Source organism: Mus pahari, chromosome X (assembly GCF_900095145.1).
Source record: "Mus pahari chromosome X, PAHARI_EIJ_v1.1, whole genome shotgun sequence".
NCBI classification, from domain to species: domain Eukaryota; kingdom Metazoa; phylum Chordata; class Mammalia; order Rodentia; family Muridae; genus Mus; species Mus pahari.
The window spans coordinates 90544032-90550444 of record NC_034613.1 but is presented as its reverse complement, the minus strand read 5'-3'; positions in this window follow the sequence as shown (position 1 = coordinate 90550444).

The following is a 6413-nucleotide window of genomic DNA, read 5'->3' as shown; positions in this document are numbered from 1 at the left end:
ACTCTGATTATTTTAAGCAGGCATATTAATAGTTACTACTGAGAATTGTGTGTCTGCAGATAGAGTCAGACAATATGAAAAGTTTAATAAGTATTTTTTTCCTATAAAGTCATCAAGTTGCAGAATAGCATAAGTATCTATAACCTAGAGAACATTAAACAGAAAACTATAAAAACCAGGTATCTATGGGAACTCAGAAAAATGTTGGCATCAGGTTATGATTACAAAATTTTAACTACATTTATAAAGCTTAAGGTACAGAAAGTTTATATAATAGTCTTACAAAACTTGAGGTGGGTTTATATTTTAGCAAGTGTCTTAGGGAGTTAAATAAAACAAAGAAAGGTGTGAGATAAGTAGCAGGAATTCCTATTGGGACTAGTCTAGGTCCTTATCAGAGTCAGGAATCCTGTCTGACCCAAGACAGAGATTTTTGGAGAAACCTTTTAAAAAATGCTTGGGTCAAGAGAAGGGGACATAACCCAACTCCAGAGCCAGCTTTTTGATGAATTAGAACAACACAAAACAAAACAATATTTCAATATTACCCATGTTGAAAAGGCACCTGAATCCCTGAACAACTAATTCCAGTGAATGGAGGAAGAGACCAAAGCAAGCAAACAACAAAGAAGTCTTGGAGATAAATTCTTGTGGCAGACTAGCTGCCACAGCTCGGTGAGCAGCAGACAGCAGAAAGGGGGCTTATGATGTGCAGGAGGGTTCCACACCCAAGGGTGGGATGGACACCTGCATTGTTCTAGCCGAGTGGCAAAGGGTTTGGTGCCAGGCAGAGCTCCATGGTCAGAGACAGGAATCAGCTGGGAGATAGAAGAAGTAGGATAAAACATCCTTCAGAAGGAGAGCATGGGAAAAGGATCACAAACAAGAAGGTTTAGAGAAATATCTGTTGTAGGTGCAAGACTTAAATATCAGGCTCCAGCAAGCCAATGAAAGGGGCAGAGACAAGCCCTAGGAGGGAGCTAGCATGGAGGCAGCCAGGAACAGTTTGCCTCTTAGAAATCCTGAAAATGTTGTACCATGCAGCTCAGGGGCAGTTTGGCTGTGCTCAGTCCAACTTCCATTTCTGCAACAAAATTGGAAACACAAGTCCAACAGACAAACATAACAATGTAAAGAGACAATAAAACAATGCAATCAAGAAAAGACCAGACAAACTTGACATGTGGTGACGACCCTTCATTCATACAACAAAACCAGTAGAGCAATAGGATTGTCTCCGCTGCCCCAATTACTAGATCAATGATTGTATCCAATTTTCCCTTTGTCTCTTCAAGTGTCCAGAGTCTAAAACAAAACAGACTCCTTACTGGTATAAGTTTCAGAAGCATTTTGACCGGCAATTCTTACTTTTGTTTTGCTTTCAATTTGCAAATTTGGGGAGATCAAAGTCTGGGCTCCCTGGGGCCTGTCAAGTCCATCTTGAACTTGCTCACTCCTGGAGCCTATCCCTGACTAGTGAGCATTAATTTGTAGCAGCTGTGATCTCGGGCCCACTAGGGACTATCAAGCCCACCTTGAATTGCTCACACATGGAGCCCACTCTGGAACCCTGACCCGTACTCTAAGGGCTCCCAGGGATCTTGAGGGGCTTCCAGATGTTATGGAATTTGTGATCCCTGGGGAAAGACCATAGACTTAATCCTCATAGTAATTAGTTAAATTTATTACAACTGCTAGCAGGACAACAATCTCTGACCCAACAATAAATATGAGATAGCCATGCTAAAGGGTGGTGGTAAGGGAGGGATATATAAATCTGAAAACCACAAGAATCTCTTGAGTATCTGCACAAGAAAACCAAGACCTTTCTGATCTCAGCTCTGATCAGCCAAGATTAGGTAGCCATGGTGTCCTCAAAATACTCCCTGACTATCTGCAGAAGCACACTACAGAAGCGAAAAAGCAGCTATTCATATTATAACAAGTAGATGATCCCAGCTGTACATTTATGGATGGAGATCACTGAGTTGGGGACACTGGGAATTTATCTTCCAGGGAGTAGAATCAGGGACTACTGGGTACCAAGGTGGATACCTAGCATAACATGGAGTTTCTTAAGTCATCACATTACTGCTTACTGTGTATATGAGTAGAAAGGAAAAAAAGTAGAGTAAGATGAATGATTGGTATTGAGTTGGTAAATAAAATATAGGAAAGGAAAAGTTATTAAAAGGATGTGTTAATGGGAACAAGGTACAGAGATATACTTCTGAATAAAAGAATAAAAAGAGAGAGGTAAAGGAGTGCAATCAGATAGTCAGGATATTTCCAGCTCTCAGGAACTCATAGAAGTTGCAAAAATCAAACCAACCTATATTCTTTGGGAAAGCCTATTAAAAAGGAAGAGAAATAGACTAGAGAAAAATAAAGAAGAGAAGAAAGGGGAGTTGGGGACAGAGAGAACAAGCAAGAGAGAGGAGATAACAGCAGAGTAGGACAGTGCTGTCTGGACAAGATGACATTGGGGATTGAACAAAGGAGGAAAAACTGAAGGGGTAAGGAATGAATATAGTTTACAGACTGAGTACAATCTTCCCAGACACACAGTTGCCTGTCAAACCTCTAGGCAGTCTTTTGCCAGGTTAGGTCACAGATGCTGGCCTTGTCAATGCATAGTCCTTCACAGGTTGAGTAAAGTGTGTTGACCATGCCTCTCTAAGGGCCTTCAGAAGTCTGGTTGTTAATGCTGAACTTGCCCCTGGGTGAGCATTTCCATAAGTAGATTGGAAACTATATTTGTATTTCCCTGTAGACTCTGGCATCTACCAAGTCCCTGCATTGATAAACATTGTGCAGTTATGATGTAGTCTTCTTGCATTCTTCTGGCTGCATTTCATGAATGTGTAGTTCACTAAGGTTCTGGGGCCACCAAACTACCAACTCATCTGCATTTTTCAATAGCATCCTGTGACTGCTTGCCTCTGTTGCTACTACATGCAAATCTTGTCAATTTTCTTCCACTTATTTCTATTTGAAGTGTCTGTTACTGAGAGTACAGTCCATTTTCTAAGGCTCTCTAGTCCATTTTCTAAGGCTCTCTATCTTAAGTATGGCTCTGGCAACTCCCTCTGGCTGGGAAGGGAAAACTCCCTGGACTGCTCCAATCTGTCCAAAGAGGACTCTAAGTTCAATATGCTATCGCTGTGCCAGTCTCACCTGATAAAGTAACCTTTAATGCATTAAATAATACCTTGATGCCAATAACCTCCCCTAAGAAAGCTTAGGTCCATTTCTGATTGTATGGACTAGATACCACATTTGCTCAGTTGATCTTTGTTGGTTTTTGTTTGTTTGTTTGAAGATCCCCATTGTGATGGGTAGGCATCTTGAAGGTTTCTAGAATAGTCCTTTATTCCCAGATTCTACATTCCCAATGTTATCCTTGACCATGCCTCATCTAGACTCCTGACATTCTCCCAAGTGACTGATACACTAGTAGTCACTCACTCCCCTAGTTCATCATCTCCAGAGAGTCACCTCTATAGTACATAAATATAAACTCTATTCCACTATTCCAAAACTCATTTACTCATTTAATAAATTTATTTAGTGAATACATGTGTAGTGTATGCTGAACCAGGCAATCTTCTGGGCTTTGGAGAAAATTACTTGTTCAACTTCTCTTCTAACATAAACTTTTTAAAATAAACTTAAAAAAAACTAAGTCTTAACTAAACAGACAAGGATCACTGAAGTCTAACTCTCCATCTTTTTTTTTTAGCACAGAAGAGTTCTCTCCCATATGTGTTCCAGCTACAGCAGACTCTGAAACTCTAGTTTTCATCTTCAATATACCTACAGAAACTATTTATAGATAAGTTCACCTAGTTTCCTAGCATTTCTCTGTACAGATTCATTACTAATTCCCACACACTATTCTACGGCCTTTACATAATTAACACATTTAACTATAACAAATTTTTGTTATATCTCTATTTTACATATGATGAAATTGAAGCTTAGAGAAATAACATTTCTAAATATTTAGGTGGTGGAGCTTGATTTATACCCAAGAAGTTTAGCTTTAAAACTTTTTTTCCTAATAGATTCAAGATTCAAGCTCAAGCCTCCAGCTTAAAATCATGGTCTCCTACATTCAAATCATGCTCAATTCTTACTTTTCCCTAATGGCTTCCACAGAAGCCACAAATTAGAATTTACTCCTCTATCCTATCCTCTCACTGAATGATCTTTACTTATCATTTCCATCTTCCCTCTGTCTTTTTCTTTATTGTGAACTCATGAGTAATATCTATGTATTAAATGCATCTCAGAGTTATGGTCCCATTCCTTTGTCCTCTTAGTGGTTTAGAAAGGACATACTTACTGTTTAAGATGTACAGCACAGAAACTCCCCATCTGCTCCTTGATAGCCTATCTCTGTTGTTGTCTCTGAAAGCCAGGCTCTTTTATTTATTTTTACTAAGCCCTCTATTATACCATTTTGATAACTTCCTCTCTGGCACAAACATCCAGATTCTTAGTGCTTTTAAATGTCTCCATGTAAAATGGGACAGATTGAAACCATGCATTTACATGCACAGCATCTTCCAGTCATGTAAAACACTTTATTTCATGTACTAAGCATTGGTAAAATTTTTCTGTAAAGTGCTCAAACAGAAGATACCACAAATTTGTAGGCCATTTAGTCTCTATTGTAGCTATCTAATTCTTGTCATAAAACAAAAATACCTGTAGTCAATAAGAAAATTAACAGTTATTGATATGTCCTTTGAAATTTTATAAAATTGGCAATGAGGTAGATTTGATTTCTTGGCTATAATTTTTCTGGTCCACTATTAACAGGCATAGTCTTTATTCAGGAAAACCATCATTTCCTCCCAGATTCCTGGTATATGCCTGGGTCTTAATCATACTTCCTCTCTCCTCACACACATAAACTAACTCTAGTGGAAAGAAAATCTGCAATCCATCAGTCCTGCTCAGTTTCTATCTCTGAAGTAGATAACTACAGAGTTCCATATTAAAATAAACTAAGTTACCAAAGGGGTCACACAATCTACTTGTAAGGAATGACACAGGAAGATTTCTACTAGGAAGTTATTTGCTTCCAATTGACTGTAAAGGAGTTGGTAGCAAGATAGTATTTATCCATAGGCAAACAAAATTAAAAGTAGCAATAATTATAGCTGCAGGTAAAACAGAAAAGAGAAACAATTGCATGGAAATGGTCAAGTCAAAGAAATATACTAGGAGATGTTTCTTTTTACTTACCTGCATTCAAGGAGCCATGGTTTCTTAAGAGGTTACGCAACATAATCTTTATGAACTTGGGCCATGGAGTTAGCTACCTAAGGTTTGAGTGCTGGCCCAGACATTTACTTTCAGTGTGAATGTGAGCAAGTCAATGTCTTAGTTTTTGTATCTCAAAAATAGTACCGCCTGAAAGGTATTTTTTTTTACATTAGACAAACAGTACACACAAAGCATATTAAAATGGAGTCTAGCATATGGTAAGTAGTCCATACTTGGCAATTACTATTGTTATGGAAATCTGGCGCATAGCCAGCATTAGCAGAATTTTCAGGTGGTTACAGATCTGAAAACTTTGACATGGCTAGTTCAGTCTCAGGGCCAGAACTTCCATTCTGACACAAGATAGAAATTTGCTAACAAATGTATGCTATATTTTTATGTGATTTGCATCTTATCTACAACACAGTTTAGAAGTATCCTTTCAAATAAAGAAGACCTCAGTAGCAAAGTATTTTTCTTCTGTCAATCAAATCAGTGTATAATTCCTGCAAGTTTGATAATAATGTCTAAAATTGTCCAGGCTACACTAAACACTTCCTGTCCTTAGTCTTTTGGCAAATTTTAGTCGCTTGCTATCTTTCAAGCTTTTTAATCATATAAATTAAAATATTATAAAAAGTTATTTATTATTTATAAATTATGTATATATGTGGGTGGGGAGGTATGTATATGTGAATACCCTCTGGGTCCAGAGAAGAACATTGTTTCTCTCAGAGCAAGGGTAACAGGTGGTTGTGAGCCACCTGATGTGGGTGCTGGGAACCAAACTCAGGGCCTCTTGAACAGTATAAGCTCTTAATCATTAAGCCATCTCTTCAACGCCTACATATGTATTTTTATGGGAATTATACAAATAAAATAATCCAACATTATGAGAGTGACTTTTTAAAAATACAGCACAGGGGCTGGAGAGATGTCTCAGTGATCTTCCGGGGGTCCTGAGTTCGATTCCCAGAAACCACACGGTGGCGCACAACCGTCTGTAATGAGATCTTCTGCCATGCAGGCATATATGCAGATAGAGCACTTGTTCCCCAACCCCTGGTATTTTTTTAAATTTATTTATTATTATTTTCTTTATTTACATTTCAAATGCTATTCTGAAAGTTCCCTAT